Here is a 20,972-nt window from a genome sequence, read left to right as displayed (position 1 = left end):
AGCTCTAATTTTTCACTGCAGTCAATCTGTATAAAAGTTCAACTGATTGAAGCATATATTTAATTCCCAAATGCCTTTTCTTTCAACCCCTACTTCTTCAGAGTTGGACAACCTTTGGTGTCCTGAGCAGCAAAGAGGTTTGGCTTATGTTGGAGCAACCAGACCAGTGGAGACACATAAAGGTAATGGGTGATTTACTCAGTTCCTCGTGACAGCCAATCCACTCTTTCCTCCTCGAGGACCGGATTTGCCAATACATTGAGAAAATATGTTTCTTCCCATTTTATTTTATTTTTTTCAGAGTGTGTTTTCTTCAATGAAGTTCCATGGTAACCAAGTAATTGAAATTAACCTTCCTAGTTATTCATCTAACAAATTATCCCATAGCATCTAGAATGAAATTCAAACTCCTTAACAGACACCAGAGTTTCCACAGGTTTTGGCTCAGCTTGCTTTTCTAAGCTCATCTCTTTGTACCCTTCTCCTTGCCAACAGCCTGGGTAGGCTCTGTGGGTCCCTTATGTTCATGCCCATCATTGCCCCTCGGGTTCACATTACCAGATTCTTCTCTTTGGTCTTTGTTTCTCAATGACACCTTCCCTGACCATCTATCTAGTTTTCTTGAAAAATATCTCACTCTCCACTTTCCAGTTTTATCTCATCATAGCATTTTAACACCATCATCTCCTCCCACTGGAATATAAACCCTCTGAGAAAAGGCAGAGGTTTTATTGTTGGTGTTGATGGCTATGTAACCCACAGCCCAGGACACCCCAACACAGAAGGCACTCAATAACTAAATGGATACATTTCCGAGAGAAAGATTCAGGAACAGAAAGTTATCATTTTGGTTCAGTTCCAATTTTCTGTCATGTCTCTGTAGGATAATTGTCTTCTTTGTATCTCAGTTTTTCCTCCCTATAAATAAGAAGAGAGGTGTTCATCTGCTGCCCAGAAATGGTACACAGGGTAACTCATTGCAAAACAAAACAAAACAAAGCAAAATAAAGCTATCTATTCATTTATTTGTTTTTAAGGTACTTGTACGGATTCTTCATAATAGAATTAAGAGGTAAGAGTCTGAGCAACATAGAAAACCATCTGTGGCTGTGAGGCCACTTCCCATTGAGGGATGAAAGCCCCTTCAGCTCCCAGGCATCCTTTTGGAAATGGCCATTTGAGATTTTAGGGCTCCAACAACTAGTTTTCCAATTTTTCTTCCACTGTTGAAACAGATCACAGTTTCTGAGGTTGAATACCAGATTGAGTAGTTGTATTAAAAATGAATATTTTAAAGCGCTAAAATCACGCACCATGAGATGGCCACCCGAGGAGAGGCATGTGGGAATCAGACCCAGAAGGGACTGCAGATACATGGGTCCCATTTGATGTTTATTTCTGGGCAAAAGCGGATTGAGTGAGTTGGCAGGTAGAGTAGCTCAACAGTTCAACCACTTCTTTCTATCTCTGGCCCCCCATCCTCTCCAAGTGAGTGTGGGTGTGTTTGCATCCACCCCACAGTGGGGATTCCCCTGTAGCTTCAGGCTGCTCCAGATTATTTGCAGCTGGATTTATGGCTTTTCAGGAGAGTGGAGTTGACAGTTAATGGACATCCAACTGCCTGGGAGGATTTGCTAGCTGTGGTCCCATCTGGAGGTGGTGAAGGGAATGCTGCCTTGGATAGCTGTCTCCAGGTGAGAGACGAGGCCGTGGGCAAGACCTCAGGGCTCTAGGAACAGACTGGAACCTCCTCTGTCTGCCAAGGCTGGAAAAGCCTTGCCCAGTGCAGGTACTTGTGGGCTTCCTAGATGATCCAAACCTGGGCTATCTAATGCAGCTGTACAGTAGGACATAATGTCTCCTCTAATCTGTAGAACCTAGCCAGGTGTGGTGGTGCATCCCTGTAATCTCAGAGGCTCAGGAGCCTGAGGCAGGAGGATTGAGAGTTCAAAGCCAGCCTCAGCAAAAGTGAGGTGCTAAGCAGCTCAGTGAGACCCTGTCTCTAAATAAAATACAAAATAGGGTTGGGGATGTGGCTCAGTGGATGAGTGCCCTGAGTTCAATCCCCTTTACCAATAACAACAACAATAAGGAATGAGTGAAGCATAGGGCTGGGGATGTGGCTTAGTGGTCGAGTGGCCCTGAGTTCAATCCCCTGTAATCCCCCCAAAAAAGAATACTCAAATCTGCAGAACCTGGAAATACTATTGTAAAATTGGGACCAAAGAGCCCCTATTGCTACCACCTGCCTTTGGATTTTAGAAATGTGAAATCCAGTATTACATAGGCCCTTTTTCTGGCTCCTTACCGTGCTCACCTAGCAGGTCAGTGGCCCTAGTAATGTCTGCACAAGAATCCCGGAGTTGGCACCTTTGACTGCCATTTACTTTTGCTTAGCCTTTGACCATTTTCAGATGGTGAATCCAAGTGTGATCATAAATGAAGACTTTTAGGAAGATCAGATGCACAGCCCAGCCCTGAAACCTCATTTGCAAGTGGCAAAGTCAGGAAGTCGTTTCAATCCAGCCTGTGTTTACAGAGAATGAGAGCAGGGAGAGAGGAGGAGATGGTCTCTGGGAGGAGCAAGTCCCAGGAAGGTCATCTCTGCAGTCATACTCTGCAGCCCACTGGGGCTGTCTTGAGAACCACCTCTCCAATTTTTCGACCCCTTGCTTCCCTGATAGTCCCCAACCTCCACCCCGCAGTGATGTTGTAATTTCCATTCCAACCTTCCTGAAGATAAAAGACACCATAGGCGGGATCCATGAATAAAAGTCGTTATTTATCGATGCTGGTTTTGGGGGACATTTTTCCTTCTGATTCATGAAGTACTTTTCTACATTCGAAAAGCAGCTCATAAATCGTTCAGCCCCAGCAGAAATTAATAATAATGAATCCATTTACATAAAATAGTCTCATCCTGCCAGGTGCTGATAATATTTGAAGCTAGGATCTCTTTGGGAAGCTGGATGGCATATGTGTTTGATTCCCACCCCCGCATCAGAACTCACCATTTCTTTTTGTGGGTTTAACCAAGAGTTTGATTATTTGCTGTCCAGTCTTGAGCACTGGGAGATGGTATTTGAGAAACTGGGGAAAATAAATAAAAATAGGTGAAATAAAATAAAAATAAAACAGATCAATAAAAGAAGGATATTTCAGCGTCTTAAGGAGATGGTTATTAGCCACATCAGGATCTCATCTCTGGTCAAATTAAACATTTGAGTAGTTCAAAATGAAAGTCAAGTCAGTGGTTTGATTCATCATGAATTATATTTTCCAAAGTGTAAGCCAAGAGCACAAATTCTGTTATACGTAGCTCTGATTCGGAAAAAGAATCCTGGGATCAAATGAACTGGCATTTATTCCTTCAAAAAAGGGTCTACTTATACATTGGTGGTGGGATTGAAAAATTGTACGCCCACTCTGGAAAGCAGCATGAAGATTCCTCAAAAAATTAGGAATAGACCCACCATATGATACAGCCATCCCATTCCTCAAAATCTATCCAAACATTTTTAAATTAACATACTACAGCGACACAGCCATAGAGCAGCACAACTCACAATAGATAAGCTATGGAATCAACCTGGGTACCCCTCAACAGATGAATAGATAAAGAAAATGTATAGGTACACATGGAATGTTACTCAGCTATAAAGAAGAATGACATTATTACTGGTAAATGGTAAATGGGTTGATCTGGAGACTATCATGCTAAGTGAAATAAGCAATCCCCCCCAAATCAAAGGGCAAATGTTTTCTCTGATATGTAGAAGCTAATAAAAAAATGGGGTCAGGGGAGGATAGAAGTAAGATCTGAGGAATAAATACAGGGGATTGAAAGGAAAGGAGGTGAGATGGGATAGGGAGAGTCCAGTGGGTGAAGCTGACCTAAGTTTCCCGTGGACACATATAAATACACCACAGTGAATCTCACCTACATGTACATCCACAAGACACTAATTGACAGAAAAAAAAAACCCACAAACAATTATAAGTCAATAGCAAAAATATCAGTAGAGAGAAGGGGGAGGGAAAGGGGAAATACTGGGGTCTGAATTTAAACAAATTATATACCATGCTTTGATAATTATGCCATAGTATATTCTAGCACCATGTAAAACTAAAGAGAACCAATAGAATTAGGGGAAAAAAAATGAACTTACATAACCTAGATAAGGGACCTGCCGACGGTAGAGGTGCGAACTCAGCAGAGGGGAGAGAGTTTGGCAGGAATTCTTTGCTATGTTGTGTTTGAGTTTCGCCTCCTGGGGAATAGAGGGCTATTCTTCAATCTATAGAACTGTTTTTATCCCTGGTCTATATATAATCCCTTTCTTATTTTGGATACAGTTGGCCCTGCATATCTATGGATTACACATCTCCAGATTCAACCCCCGGTGGATCAAAAATATTAGAAAGAATTTTCAGAAAGCGCCAAAAAGCAAAAATTTTGAATTTGCTATGTGCTCTGCTGAATCCTCAGAAATGAAGCGGCGTGTAGGCATTTTATTAGGTATTATAAGTAATCTAGAGATGATTTAAAGTGTATGGAAGGATACATGTGGGATACATGCAAATAATGCAGCATTTTACATGAGGGATTTGAGTGTTCAGGGACTTTGATATCGGTTGGGGGGTCCTGCCCTGATCCCCTTGAGGACACGGAGGGGAGATGTGTCTCCTCTACCCCCTCCCACTACTCTGATTCCTAGAAGAAACTGCCGAGTTTCGTTTAATGAGTATTTTTGCTTTGTTGGCCTGTATTTTTAATTTACATAAATGGTACCGTGTTATTGACCTCATTGTCTAGCTTTTTTTTCTTATTTCTTTCCTTAGAGCAGCATGATTTCACAGGCACCCGCTTTATTGCTCTGTAAGCACACAATCTGCTGCTTCTGGGGTGCTTCCTGATGCCCACCCATTACAGCCAGGCCACTCCACTCTCTATCACTGTAGGCTCTGCGACAGAGGAGTATCCCCGCTGACAGGTTTGAGCACTTCTGTGGAATACGTGGCCAGCAGCAGGGTCGCTGTGTCCTAGCAGATGCTGGTATTAAATTTGACTAGATGGTGCCAAATGCTTCAGGGTGACTGGACACTCCAGCCTACATTCCCACCAGCAGTGACCAGAGTCCCATGTCCCTAACAACACATAGCGTTATCCAGCTGTCTGTTTTGCCAGTTAAAGGTATGAAGTATGATCTCATTTTAATGGTGTCTTTCTAATTGCCAAAAATGTGAATATCTCTTTATATGCTTATTAATCAGCTTTCTTAATCTCTTTTGTAAATTGTCTATTTATAGCCTTTGTACATCTTTTTCCTTTGGGGGATTCTACTCTCTTTCTTATGGATTTGTAGGAATTCCTTAGTCTTTGATACTACAAATACCTCCTCTCTTTCCAGCATTGTCTATTAACGGTGCAAAGTATCTTTGATTGAATAGAAATTCTCATTTCCCCCCAATATTTGGGTGATTCTTTGGAGGGCAGGCTTCAAGACATCTCCTGATGATTCCTGCCTCCCAGTAATTGTGATGTCCCCTCAACTCAAGGGTGGGCTGAACTTACAACTTGCTCCTAACCAGTGAAATGTGACAAAGATGATTAGGCTACAAAAATTGTGATTTCTGACCTGCTGTGATTTCTGACCCTTCCGGCTTGCACACTTTGGTGAGGCAGTTTACCATGTGGGGTAGGCTCATATGGCAAGGATCTGATCCAGCCAACAGCCATCAAGGAGCTGAGGTCCTCAGTCCAACAGCCTGTGGGGAACTGAGTTTCACCAACAATAACATGAGTTTGGAAGTTGATCTTTCCCCAGTCAAGTCTTGAGATGACTGAGGTTCTGGTGGACATCATGTGGGAGAACCATCGAATTAGAAGTGGTAGCTGAGGCCCGTGAGACTCCTGGCTCACAGAAAGAACCATGCATATTGTTTTAAGCCTTTAAGTTTTGAGGTAGCCAGGTGAGGTGGCGCACACCTGTAATCCCAGCAGCTCGGGAGGCTGAAGATGAAGGATACGGAGTTCAAAGCCAGCCTCAGCAAAAGTGAGGCACTAAGCAACTCAGTGAGACTCTGTCTCTAAATAGAATACAAAATAGAGCTGGAGATGTGGTTCAGGTGTTGAGTGCCCCTGAGCTCAATCCGATCGCCAGAAGAAGTTTGGGGTTAATTTGTCATTTAGCCATGCATAACTCAAACCAGTTCTAAAGTTAGAGTTTCGATAATTAAATGAATGTTTACCTGTCTAGATTTCATCCATACTGGTGGTGTTCGGAAGAGATCTAGCTTTAATTTTCAACAGAATTTTCTTGAATTCTAAACCTAGATTTTCTTGAATTCTAAACAATTTTCTTGAATTCTAAAGGCAGTGGCTGATGTCATTATTTGCTATTGTGAAATCTCAAAGGTCAACCTGGATGGTGTCCAAACTTGTCCTACAATGGATCTTTTTCAACAGATCATTTTGAGTTCCTAGGAACTTACCTGGAACATAGACCGCAGGCAAAGGTTTAGATCTTGTCTCTAAAGTCTCCTTTGAGAGACTGGCCTCTTTATAGGTAGACGAGCCATTTCCATGCCTGACCTTACCGCTGACTAGCTATGCTCTATTGAGGGGATTTGCTTCCTTTTCTGTCCTCAGTTTGCAAAGTGAGGACTGTCACAGTTGGAACTTACCTGGACAGACTTGGGCAGGGCCTGATGTCTGCCTTTCCTCTGTCACATCCTGAACGGGCCTTCACCATCCTGCTATGTTCCCAGGGACCTCTAGATCTCTCAGGCAAGATCAGATCTGTGAAAACAACTTAAATATCTCACAATGGCCTCTGGTCTTTATTAATAGCCCCAATGCATTTTGCCAGCAAATTCGCTTTTTAATTCTCAAGTCTCTCTGTGTTAAGGGAAGAAATGTGGTGTGTGTGTGAGATTCTGACTCACCCAGCCAGCTTCTGAAGTCATTCCTCCCCGAGAGGAAGTTCCATTGCTCATCTGATGGGCAGAGACAGATCAAGGAGGCATCCGCATGCTAAAGTCTTTCTGGAAGAGTTGGGAACCTTGCAAAACACTTGACCGGGGTCGCACACCGCTGTCAGAGCAACTCACATTAAATACAATAGGTCCTCAGGGAATAGGCAGGGTCGAGATCTGTTCTCAGCAAAGGACTGGGTGGCATGGCTTCTCGGCGACCACTACCTGGGACTGCTGTGTTGAGCACAGGTGGTTCTTGTCAGAAAGAGAGATAATGTTACAAATTGATCTGGCTTCTGATTAGCTCCTGTTTCAGTTGTCAGTGACGAACCCAAAAGCCCCAAAGAAAAACCAGCGACCACTAATACTGCTAATAGTGCTATAGCTCCTCCACGTTGTGGAGCCTCGCTGTTGATTTATAGGACCATCTCATTTAATCCTCAACACTGCCATGTGCAGAGGTACCCTTATTACCCTCCTTTGACAAATGAGGAAGCAAAGATGTGTTCCAGAGCCGCTCAGAGAAGTGAAACCACAGCAACAGGTCAATTTATCATCAGTTAAGGAAACGATGGACAAAATTGAGAGTCAAATGACAGATGGGACAAAGACATTTGCAATTTTTTTTTGACCAGCAAGGAATGATATCTAAATAATACAAAGAACATCCGCAAAAACAACCAAACCAACCAAAGAAACAACCCAAATAGAAAAGAGACCAAGGACACGAAGCAAAAGAAGAAATCACAAATGTTAAAAAAGTTTATAGACACTCTAGCCAATAAATAATGAGAGAAATGTCAATCAAAACCATGAGAAGGTGCTCCTTTTTATCAATTGGCAAAATAGACAGCTGCAGGATGCTGAGCACCGATAGGACGCCAGGGGTTCAGGAACTCTTAGATGGAGCCAGTGGGGGTGCAGATTCATGCAAGCATTCTGGAAGATTCCCTGGCAGTGGTGAGTCTCAACACCTGTCACCTGTACTTCTTTGTCCACATCCCTAAGAAGGTCCTCAACAAAGAGTACCTTGCAGCTTGCCTGTGGTGATGTGGAGTTAGAAGAATCCTGGATGTCCATCTCTGGTGGGTAAGGGACTGTCCTCTGATGAATGCCCACCTTGGTGGGGGACCATGCAGTAGTCAAACTGCAGACTACATAAACACAGGGCCACAGGTGTGGGCTTAGAAGTGCAGTGTTCAGTGGAAACAGAATAATAAAATAAAATAAAAGCAGATAATGAGTGCTCTGCCATTTACACAGATTAAAATAAAATTGCACAAGAACATCTATACATACCTTGAAAAAGACATGAAAAGAAAAAGCTATGCGTTACTTATAGGTTATTGGGAAGGGAAATGGATATGGGAGTGGGCAGAGAATAAGAAGAGAAGATCTCTCTGAGTAGGGAAGTAACTAGAAGAGGTACAGAATTTAAGGAAGACATTTTATATTATTTTTTTATGGGAGACAGGAGCAACTTCCAAGCTGACAGGGCATGGATGGATGAAGATATGGAGAATGGGGAGGGGGCCCAATGAAAGGAGGAGGAGGACATCCTGGGTGCAGGTGCAGGGCTTCTCTGTTCTGACGGAGGCATTTCTTCCATTGCAAATGATAAAGATGGCGAACTTGGGAGAACAAGGTGGCAGGGGATAGAAGGAGCTTCCTCTAGATGGCTTTTATATTTTCTTTAAAACATGGTGCAACATCACCTCACAAAAGTGAAGAAATTGAAGGCATGGATGTTCTTTGTATTATTTTATTTTATAGAAGAGTGGATTGAGAGGAGGGATTGAGAGAAAGGTGAGCACCCTGGGGCAGAGCAGGTGGCTGGGGCATGTGCGCAAAGGAAGAAAAATGGATCCCGAGAGTGAGTCAGGAGAGGGCTGGGGGCTCTGGGGAACCGAGGATGTCAGAATCCCACTCCTGGGTCCCTGAGCAAACGTCAGAGGCAAAGGGAGTTATAGCAACAGTGTGGATCGGGGGCGTTTAAAATGCAGACATGGAGCAGTTCTAGGAAGGACAGGTCCACGTGGCTTGGACTCTGGTTGGCTTGAGGGGATAGTGGTCGAGGAAAGGGACGTTTGTGTTTTGGGGAGAACTGAAAGATGAAGTTGTTCAGGATAATGGCGAAACTTGTGCTACAGAGGATTGTCCTGGGACTAATTCCAGCGTTGGGGGACAGGAATCACCAATGTCCCCAAAGAACAAAGGGAACAAGATGCCAAAGAAGAAGGATAGAAGGCCCATGGCCATCTACACACCTTCTTGAACCCCTGGCTTTGACTCTCAGCTCAGAGCTGGAGCATCCCATCCTTGATGCCCTAGAGAGAGGGTGTGCTGTCAGCCATGCTCAGAGAAAGAGAAAGGCAAACAGTTCTAAGCAAAGGCGGTGCTGACCAGCAGAGTCAACTGTTGGAAAGGAAGGGTATTTTGAGATTCCAGGCGTATTGTTTCTGTCACAGGCAAATATTTGGGGAAGAATAAGTGATAAGGTTACTTTAATTAAGACCCTGGAAGCTGGGACAATAGTGGAGACTGACCTCAGAGGTCAGCAGTATCCGCAGGAGAGGCCTCCCTTGTTCAGTGATAGGGGTCCTTGTCCCCAGCGTGATTGTGCACAGAGTAGTCAGTGGTAGTTGGTCCAGTCTGTTGAAGGCTGCCTGATGACTGGACAGCTGATGTCCACTGATCATCCCCTAAGGTGATGGCAGTGGCCAGATTGCCGCTGGCTGATCAGCCTGAAACACAGGAGTTCTCTGTACAGCAGGGGTAGGTTCAGCCCAGCCCATCTAACATGGACCACCGGGACAGTGGCCCATCTCACAGGCCCTCCTGAACAGACTCCCTGTAAGGGGGCAGTGGAGCCCTGGATTTCTAGGGATGGAGGTGCAGGAGGGAAGCTAAGCCCCTGTTTCTTTACCTGGAAGGAGAAATGGTAATATCCAAATTATCCAACAGCTGCTACTGAACGAATGGGCAGGGAACTGCTTCCTTGAATACTGACCCTTTAGTCCCTGGACTGTGGGGAATTCAAGGATCTGAGGGAAGAGTTGGGGTGGCAAGAGTGGTGGAAGCCTTCTGGGGGCTTGGAGAAGTGGTTCTTGTTCAACCAGGACAACCGTATTTCGATATTTTAACCTCAGATCTGGCTGTACTGGTGCATTCTGGCTGAGGCTCCATCTGGAGTGGGAACCCTGAGGGCCATACCTCTGTCCAGAACTGGAATGAAACACAGTCCTGATTGTGGACAGGGGAACAAACCCGGCAAAGGGGAAACAGGGTTCAGGTCACAGGATAGCAGCCCAGACACTCAGGGTACGGATGGGAGTGAGAGGTCAGTGACGTATCTAGACGTGACCTACAGCTTTCCAAGAAAATGCTTTGACCCAAGGGAGTATCTCAGTTTGGAAATTGAGACACTTGGAAAATTCTGGGAGCTGAAACTCTGGTCTTGTAAGAAAGGCCTCTCTAAATGACAGCAGCTTATGGACACCCACCTTCTGATCTCCTCCTCAGTGCACGGCCATGAGGAGCCTGACCCACCATGTCTGTATGGGGCGATGGATTCTTCCTCTTTCTACCACTCTGCTCCAGAACCGAGCGTCTCCCACAGATGTTCCTTGTAACTGCCACCCAGACAGGAACCAGGAGCAGATTTGAGGTTTGGGACAGATGTGGTTTGGAGGCACACGCCAGCGGTGTTGCGTTTGAGGCCCAGCCAGGCTGAGGGTCCATGAGTTCCAAGGAGGTGACTAGGAGCCTGAGCCCCTTTTAGATCCCTGGGAAGGGATCTCCACACGGGGGCCCAGATCAGATGCCGAGATGCATCTGTTTGTGCTCCTTCTGAGGTGACAGGGACATATTGATCCTGTGGTTCACGGGCTCACAGAGGGCTGGGAGCGACCACCAAGGCAATGAGTACATGAGACGATCACATGGCGATCACCATCGTTAGGGTGAGTGGAGTCCGGAGCCCTTGGCCTGTCATGGAGGCAGCGACTGCTGGGGAGAGTTGGGTGAGTTCCAAGCACTATCAAATCCTGCAAGGATCACGAGCATTCCCAAAGCCACGTCGCTCCACGCCAGGATGCCGAAACTCTGAAGAACCATTACCCACTGGCCCTTCTATTTCTGTCTGCTGTGAGGGCTCCTTTGGAAATGGTGGAGAATTTGCATTTATCAGAAAATTGCTTACTTACTCTAATCAGCTATTTTTAAGGTTTTATTTTAGCTAGATAATGAATACAACTAAATTGATGTCAGGCATGAAGTAATTTTTACCAATACCTTCAAAAGTCTAAAATACCAAATATTGGAAAATTATATGTAGGGTAATCTAAATAATGAGATGTTAAAATTTCTTGGATCCCAGGAACTCTCTTATTCATTTTGTTCCTCTGTCTCTTTCAACCTCACTGTGGGAGGCTCCATCTCTGACATCTTTATATATGATGTTCTCATTTCAAAATGCCACTGAACCTTCAAATGAACACTTGCGTATGGTCCTTGAATACAAAAATACTTAAATCAAGATTTTTATATTTTGGTGCAGTCAGCCGGAAGTCATAGAGAGAGATGGGAAGGTTTAGCTAGGAACCCTACCCCAGGAAGGTAGGCAGGTGCTACTGAGGAAAAGAGGGAGACATTGGCCAGGGAAGGACGCAGGTGAACTTGCTCAGAGCAAGGAAGAGAGTCTGCCCATCCATAGCCTAGAGCAAACACCAGTTCCAAATCCAGGCAGAAAACTGCTTCTGTGGAGACTAACATTCTCAAAAGATGCTCTAAGGAGAATAAGTACAATGAAATGGTACGTCAGTGGCTAGCATCCTTTCTTCCAGAGAAGAAAGAGATATTGGTACCCCAGGATAAGGGATAGTGCTGTCTGAGGCCTTTGAAGACTCAGGAACTCTCTGGCTATTCCCTGATGGTTTTCTTCATCCTTCTACCAAGAACAGAGAATGGGCAGACTGCAGGTGGATTCAAGGAGAGTGAAGGAAATTCACATGTGTGTGTTAGTTGTTGTCCACCATGTGCCAGGATTTGGTGTAGATGCCTTACTGACGTGATCTAGCTCCATTATTACAGTAACCTCTCTGTTTGCTACTGTCACACTTTTTGATTTAATTCAATTTTATTTTCCCACTTTCATTGAAATATAATTGGCAAATGAAATTTTGCATATTTAAGGTATACATTATAGTGATTTGATACATGAATGCACTGTGAAATCGTCTCCATAATCAAATTAGTGCATACTCCCTTCAGCTCACATAGTTACGTGTGTGTGTGTTTGTATGTGACAATTAAGATCTATTCTCAATGAATTTCAACTATATAATAATATTATCAACTTATTGACTATGGTCACCCTACTCTCCATTAGCTACTCAGACCTTATTCTTCTAATAACTGAACTTTTATAACCTTTGGTCAACATTTTCACACCTCCCATCCCCTTTCCCTCCCCTAACCCCTGGAAATTGCCATTCTACTCTCTGCTTCTAGAAGTCTAACTTTTTTAGATTCTGCATGTAAGTGAGATGGTGCAGTATTTGTCTTTCTTTCTCTGTCTGGATTATGCCATTTAGTTTGATCCCTTTCAATTTCATCTATGTTGTTGCAAATGGCAGGATTTTTTTCTTTTTTATGGCTGAGTAATATTCCTCTGTGTGTGTGTGCATGTACACATCTGTTCATTGATGGGCACTTTAGTTGTTTACATGTCCTGTGTATTGTGAGTAGTGCTACATGTCACACCTTTTCATGAATGAGGAAATAAAAGTTCAAGGGGATATGATTAACTTGCCACCATCCTGTACAGGAGCGGCCAATCCAGAAAGTGAGCCCGCCTTGTTTGACACTCACACCCTCTAGGGAGCTGCCAGATGTCAAGGAAGACCTCTGGGGTAAGGGGCTGATACAGATCCAAGTGAGACAGTTGCTCTGAGTGTTTAGGAGTGCTTACATTTTGCCAAAATTGGTCAAAACGATTGAAGGTTAAAAATGATGAGACAAATTATGGAGCACTTTTGTGAAAAGAGGCCTCAGTTTCTTTGGGTATTATCAAACCCTCAGTGGTTTTGTTGGGGAGTCTCTGCCCATCCCCCATTCTGTTGGCCTTGTCCAGAGTCACAATGAGAGGGAGAGCCATCAGACAAGTTCCTGGGATGTTGCTGGAATAGAAGCGCAAAGTAGAGGAAGGTCCCACAGGTTAGAAAAGTCCCGGGGGGGGTGGGATACAAAAGGAAATCCCATGAAGCGTAGATCAGATGTCCTTTCTACTTTGAATGCCCCATCCTCTGTCCAGTGTGTTGGTTGTTGTGTTTTCGACTTAGAATCTGGAAAACTCCTATTCCATCTCCAAAACTCAGCTGGGATGCGACCACCTCCACAAACATACCCCAGGTTCTTGGAGGTGGGTTAGGGCTCCAGGTCCGTCCTGCACCTGACGTTGTGTAGGAGTGTGTGGCCTGGTGTGTTGGTCATGGTCAGCCATGGCTGCTGTGGAAGAATTAGGGATGGACGAGGTGGGATGCCACCCGGAACCAGGCCAAGGAGAAGCAGGCTGTAGCCCGGACCCGCTGTCTTACAAAGGATGGGCACCGAGACCGCTGGTCCCTCCGTGCACCCAGGCAGAGCAGGTGGTAGGGCAGCAAAGTGGCTTCCCTGGGAACCCTTTGTGGGTGGGTGCATGGAGTGGCGACTGTACAGCCAACAGAAGGACACGCTGGCCCAGTTAGTGAGTTCTTGACCGGGGCTGCCTGTGTGGCCCATCCACTGGAAGCTCTCTCCCACCTGTTACGGTGTGGATGGGAGGTGTCTTCCGAAAGCTCATGTGGGAGCCAATGAAAGACGGTTCAGTGGCGAAATGATGGGGTTATGGGAGCCTGACCCCAATTAGTGAATTAATCCCTGATGGGATTCAGTGAGTGGTGACTGAAGGCAGGTGGGGTGTGGCTGGAGAAGGTGGGTCCCTGGGGATGTGCCTTTAGGGTATAGATTTGTATCTGGCAAGTAGAATCTCTCTCTCTCTCTCTCTCTCTCTCATCATCCTGTGAGCTGCTTCCTTCTGCCACACTCTTCCGCCATGATGTTCTGCCTCATTGGAGCCTGTGGATGGACGGAGACCTCTGAAACCCTGAGCCCCAAATAAACTTTTCCTCCCCTAAAACTGTTCTTTGTCAGGTCTTTCAGTCACAGCACCCCCCCCCCAAAAAAAAAAAGCTGACTGAAATATGGCATTATCTGAGGAGAAAGCCAGTCCTAGAAGATGAGAGTGGGGACCTCAACCTCCACCCCCTGTGCATCCATGGTCAGCAGGCCCAGGAGAGATGGAGTGGGGCAGAGCCATAGAGGCAAAAGATGGGAAGGAACAGAGGCAGAGAGACAGATGGTGGTTCCAGAAAGACAGTTGCCAAGTGAAGGAAGAGTTACATGCAGAACAGGGAGAAAGTTTGGGAGAGGTTCATCTGACCCTGGGAAACCCAATGCCACCAAAGGATCGTCAATGAGAGGATGCCACCTTGCCCGGCTCTCTTCCCCCCCCCCCCACCGACACAGAAAATTTTAAAAATATATTTTACTCTCCCCTCCGCCCCCATACCCAATTCCCCTGAGGAAGATTTTTGTTTTGCTTTGTTTTGTTGTGTTTTTTTTTTAAAGGAAAAATGCACACGGAAGGTTATAAAACACATATAATTTACTCACGGTAATTGCCCACACGTTATTTATGTGCCGCGCTGGCAGTGAAACAGAGAAGAACGACTTGATCAATGCATTAGTCTAATCACGGGGTTCCTGCTCTTAATTTCTTTTGTTGGTAATTTCCATACTCGGGCAGCAATGCGTAGAATTATCTCGATTTACAGATCTTGGGACCCTGGGGAAAAAAATCTCCCTGGAGCCATTTCTGTCTCCTGGGGAATTTGATATTTAGTCAATACTGAGTTTGAAAGCCCTGTAGTATGGATTCCCCGGCTCCAAATAACTCCTTAGAAATCACAGAAGGGACTGAATGACGTCGCTCCTTTCTCAACTGGTGATTTCGTGGGGTCTGAGAAATAGATCACGGAGCATTATTTAGAATAACTTTTGGCCAACGTGAACTATGGCAGACTTGGTATTGGTCACGGAACAAACACAGGCAAGCAAAACCCACTAGATAGACTTTCTTATGAAAATTCTTTGCTTGGCTTTCACCAGATCTAAGGCGAGGTATTTAGAGTAAGCCTATAGGAAGCTGAGGGAGAGGTTTCCTGCAACTTCAATTTACCTAGCTGGGGCGGAAGCCACACCTCCTGTCAGCTGGGCCTGCTGTCCAGTCCCCATCTCAAAACTTCCAAGAAGCAGAGAAGGTGGGATGAAGTGAACTCCCTTCTCTTGGCTCAGCACCTAAGTTTGTTCCAGGCCCCACAAAGACAGTGCAGTAGTTTGCATGTGTCCCCAGAGTTGCTGTGATAGAAACTTCATAACCAAATTCATGTGTGAATGGTATTTGGAGACAGAGCCTTTGGAGAGTTTCTAGGATTAGATGAACTCATGAGGGTGAGGTCCCCAAGATGGCATTATGGTTTTACAAGAAGCAGGGGGGGGGAAAAAACCAAGCTGGCACACTTGCTCTGTCTTACCACGTGATGCCCCCTACCATGTTATGATGCAGCAAGAAGGCCCTCACCGGATGCTCTCGGGCTTCCCAGCCTCTAGAACTTGAAGAAACACATTTTTCTTTATAAATCACCCTATCTCAGGTATTTAGTTATAGCAACATAAAATGGACTAAGACAGGTCACAACACCTTGAACTGCTACCCAGGTGATGGAATCAGTCTTCCCTGGAGCAATGCCTCCTCCCCAAATACCTCCTCCCCCATTAAGCCTCTGTGTCTTGGAGGGGACAGCAAAAGGGGCCTAAGAGAAGATAAGCAGACACCTGTCAGGGGTTCAGAGGACCTGAAGCTGCAGGTCAGCAGAGGCAAAGGTTGGAGAATGCCAGGATCAAACTTCTCATTCCCTCAATGTCACCCTGTAATCATGATAACAACCATTGTCATGGGGACTGACACTTCATGTTCAGGCTTATGGTATAATCCCAACAAGCCTGGCTGGTAGATGTCATTTATATTCTCATTTTATAGATGGGGAAAATGAGCATGCTCAGGTTTTCCGTAAGTGTAAATAAGTATCAGAGAGGATTGAATTTGGATTCTCTGATTCCACAAATGCTTCCATACTTTAAAACAGGTGACTCATTGACACTCAGAAACAACTGACAGAACATGTCCAACTCTCTCCAGCCCCGGGGTGACCAGCCACCTCAGTTTGATAGTCAGGAATTCCCAGGACCTAGGACTGTTCAGTGCTTACTGGGAGAAGCTGGTTGCCTTATCAGGAAGTGAGAATAAAAGAAAAGGTACTTAGAAAATTACTAAAAGCTATACAACCAAAAAAGAAGTAGCAAGCCCGTGCTTCATGATGGCATGAATCCCTGGCATGCACCATTGGCCCCGTATGGGGTTCCTAAGGAATTTCAAATAGAACACGGTTGAAATTCAGGAGACATCATATAGAAACTTAGCTCCCAGTCTCTCCTGAAAAACAGAAAGGTCAAGTCTTGGGGGGCTGCAGTCCTAGCAACAGAGATGGTAGATCCTCATTTAGGCATCACTGCCTGGCCCCTTCCCTCTTTAGCTCACCTGATTGGCTGTTCCAGGCAGTTGAGCTCCAGGTGTTTGGTATAGTTACTCCACAGTGACCAGAAAGCAAATGCCAGTAGATACAGTAAGATATTTGACTGTATCAATGGGTTGCTTAGACTGTTTCAGAGTCTTCCTGTTGCTTTTGTGGAATGTCATGAAATACCGAGATTCTGAGACAATAAGGAGCATGCCTTTTAGGACAGGTGCCCCCCCACCCCCTCACATGGAAGCACAGATCTTCCCGGACATACAAAGGTTTGGCTTAGGGTGTTTAACTTTAGGAGAATGTGAAAACAATATGCATTAGGGAGGAGTGGTGTTTCTGGGGTTCCAACCTCTTCCTGGCTTAGTGTTATGTGGTACTCACTCGGGATGCTGTGCAGCCTCGATCAGCCAGCTCCAAGTCAAGCCATGACAAGAGGAAACAATGCACAGAGGTGCACTGTGTTGCTGAGCCAGGATGTTCCGTAGGCTAGGGGTATCAAATGCATTCTCGAATTATGATGTTTTCCATGTTTGGGTAGATTCCTCAGGATGTAACCCCATCATCCGTCAAGCAGAATCTGCAATCCAAATATTCAGGCACATAGAAGATCTGGGAGAACCCGTTTTATTCCACCACCACCCCCCCCCCCCCCCCCCCCCCCGGGAAACAGAGGACAAGTCCCTCCCTGGTAATCTCAGTGGGCCCAGCCTCTTCCCACTGAGACACTCCAGCTTGACATTTGGAGATACAAGAGGACACTCAAAGCAATGACTGCGTCCTGGAGAGAGTCTCAAGGTCGATGAAGCTCTTTTGAAAGCTCTTTCTCTCTAGCCTTAATTTTCTTCCAGGTGTGCAGACTATCTTGGGTTTTTTTTAAAAGTTGTTTTAGTTTTGCAATCCTTTTAGGAAAAGAGTCTTTCATAACATACCAGATGAATCTTTCATAACACCAGGAGCCCCCAAAAGCCCTTGGCTTCCCCTGATCCCACCCAGGGTCCCTGAAAAGACTCCACCACGGGATACACTGAACCATCTGGACTAGATAATTCCCATTAGCTTCCCTTCCAGGTTGACTCTTCTAGGGTCCCATGGGAATCAGGGACGGTTCTTGTTAAACCAGAATCGCAAACAAATCTCAAATACCCAGGAAGTTTATTTGGCTGTAATTACGAGGCACAGCCAGGGCTAGAAGCTTGGGGTGGGGTGGGGTGGGAGAAATGCCTTCTGAATTCCCATGGGAAAATGAGCAGGCTCAGGCGAAGGTTGAGGGAAAGAAGATAGTCCCAGAATTTTATTGTTTGAAATTTGCCCATCAATGACATCAGTGCATAGCTGACAGTGACGTCACACCTTGGAGTTCAGAAAGCCCTCCTGGGTAGATTATTCCATTTCCTCTTCCTACCAAGCATGTGTGGCAGACAACATGGTGTTTCCTTGACGGATGAAGCCAGGTGAGGCTTCCGGAGAGCCCTTGTAACTCCTAACCTCATCCTTTTCTCAGTACCATGTGGTCAATCTTTATTAACCAGAATGTTCAATTAACCAGAACGTGCCTTTGTGTTAGGGATCATTCCAGACTGATTTTCTTTATGGAAATTCTGAGGCAGCTGCAGGTTTTTTCCTGCACTTCCTTTTATTAACCATATGTTTTTTCTCGAAGCTCAGAGAGGCCCTCATTTCAGAGCCTGCACTGCGGGGCTTACTGCTGAGGGTCAGGCGGTTTTGGGCCAGGGCCCAGGGCTTCCATCTTTTCCTGATGGGATGCCTCAGTAGCTCCCTCTGAAACTCAACTGCCCCGGATCCTGCCAAAGACAACAACCCCAGGTGATCCCTATTCTTCATGACCAAGCCAGGGGAAATCTTTGGGATGTTCTTGCTACTCACCCTGACCTTGCGGTCTTACCCTTCTGGCGGAACTAGAGACAAACAGTTCCTCTGCACTTGGTTCTGTGCGGCTTAACGAATGCGTCTGAAGACCATATAAATAATTCACATCACTCAAGAGGTGGCGAGCTGAACAAGTCCCTTCTGGTTACATTTATTTAAAGATAAGGTGAGACTAAGTGAGTGATGGCCCAGTTACAGAGGCCAGGGTCCAAAGGGGATTGGGACACTCTAAGTTACACCACCAGAGTGATTTGTGCAGAATTATGTCAACGCAGAGATCCTGGCACCTTGGGGGAAAAGGAAATGTCTTATCTCTAAGAAAAGTGATACACGATGAGTATTTTCCAAGTACAGCCCATGAGCTAATTCCACAGAATTCAGCTGGTCTCTGGCAAGAACCAGATCTGTTTTAATCTAAAAGGAACCCTGGGTGAGTAGACTTGTAAATGTTGCCTTCACTTGGGAATGTCACTAAGGGGTTCTCTGGAAGCCCGGGCTGGCTCCCCAGTGGGAATCTTGTAGCTCTAGGAGGCTGCTCTTTCCAGAAGCACACTGAGCTTGCAAAGGGACCTGGGAGGCTTTGATTTGAATTGATCGATGAGAAAAACCTCGTTTTGAGGATCCAGTGAGAGCAGCACCCATGTTCAAAAGCTGGACTAGAGCCGGGCGTGGTGGCACACGCCTGTAATCTCAGGAACTGGGGAGACTGAGGCAGGAGGATGGCAAGTTCAAGGCCAGCCTCAGCAACTTAGCAAGACCTTAAGCAATTTAGTGAGACCCTGTCTTTAAAATAAAACTAAATAAATAAAGGCAGGGAATATGGCTCAGTTGGTAAAAGCTCCCCAGGTTCAATCCCCAGTATCAAAACAAACAAACAAATGCAACCCCCAAAAAACAAAAGCTAGACTAGAGAACCGGGCAGAGTTGCCATAGAAATTCACACCTCCACTGGCAAGATGGAAAGTTCTCCGGTCTTGATTTTTACCTACTCCTCCTTACCACAGAGTCACACGTTTGAATTTCCTCTCCTCCCCTTTTGCCCTGTGGCCCCTAAATATTTCCACGGGAGACTTTTAGAACTTTGTAATAAGGAAATTGTATCGCCAGCTGACAATAAAATTTATGAAGCAAAGCATGCCTCTTCTAATACTTTCCAAACGTCTTTGTTTTTGAACGACCAAGACGCTGAGAATATTCCGATTCAGTAACCCTGCCTCCAACAGACAGCCGAACAGTTAGCGAGGTTGACAGATAGATGCAGCCAAGACGCAATAATCCTTGCTGCATTGAACTTTGTATTTAAACACTTATTTTATGTTTAATTAATTTCTCCAAAGTGGAAAACTTCCAGGCTGCCTTGGAAGCAGGCTGTTTGTTTAAAATATTGTGTCTTAAGACTAAAGAGAAAGGAAGGAAGGAAGGAAGGAAGGAAGGAAGGAAGGAAGGAAGGAAGGAAGGAAGGAAATTTGGGGAAAAGGGTTATGTTGTTTTTTCAAATGTGATGTGACATAGTGAAAAGCTCCTGAAAGTGCAATTCTTTGTGTGATGGGAGAAAGATGCACCTATGAGTCTCACATCATCAAAGAAACAGACGTGTATCTATAATTTATGCTTTGCTTTAAGCCTCTGCTGATCTGATGTGGCTTTTTGAAGACAACACAGGCTGCCCTGGCATCACTTGTCAATCATTGGGGCATGCTCAAATCGCAGACCATTAGCAGGAGAGACGGAGGAGTTTCCTTAATGATGCTTTTATATGGGGCACGCTGGCAGTGAAACAGAGAGGGTCTGACTTGATCAATGCATTAGTCTAATCACAGCGTTCCTGCTCTTAATTTCTTTTGTCGGCAATCTCCATACACAGGCTGTGTTCAGAATCCTGGCAAGGGCCCGTTCAGAGCCCCGTGATTCGTGCAGTCACCTCGCCTTGCATCCTGCTCGCTCCGTGGGAAGCTATGTCTGCAAGAGAGGGGCCAGGCGGGCTGGATCATTGCCTCCGAGTCCCGTCCTGTGGCGAGGACTGGGAAAACCCACCCCATATGAGTCTTGGCTCCAGCCCGGAGGTGCCTGCCAGCCCGGTAGCAGACCCTGGCCCTGCCAATCTCAGCCCCCTCAGTGCTTCTGTTCCGGCGCTCGCCAAAAGCAGAATCCGTGTATAATGAACAAGTTTCATGTTCAACATTTTAAGTGTCTATTTATGAGTCCCGATAATTAGCCCTTTGTCTGCAATTCCGGTGATGATGATTAGAATTCCATCTCACGTTATTAGTGTCGCTCCCCAAACTCGTCCTCCTCGCCTGGAGGATCACAGGCAGGCACCTGAACAGCAGGGAGAGGGGCTGTTTGGGGAATGGGGTGTCTTCCCCCACCTGCCCTCCAGCGCCCTTCCTTCTTGATGATCCACTTCTCTGGCTTTTATGT

The sequence above is a fragment of the Marmota monax genome, unplaced genomic scaffold (assembly GCF_021218885.2).
Source record: "Marmota monax isolate L192 unplaced genomic scaffold, Marmota_monax_Labrador192_F-V1.1 WCK01_AAM20220418_F8-fsc00101, whole genome shotgun sequence".
Lineage (NCBI taxonomy): Eukaryota > Metazoa > Chordata > Mammalia > Rodentia > Sciuridae > Marmota > Marmota monax.
This window is presented reverse-complemented; position numbering follows the sequence as displayed.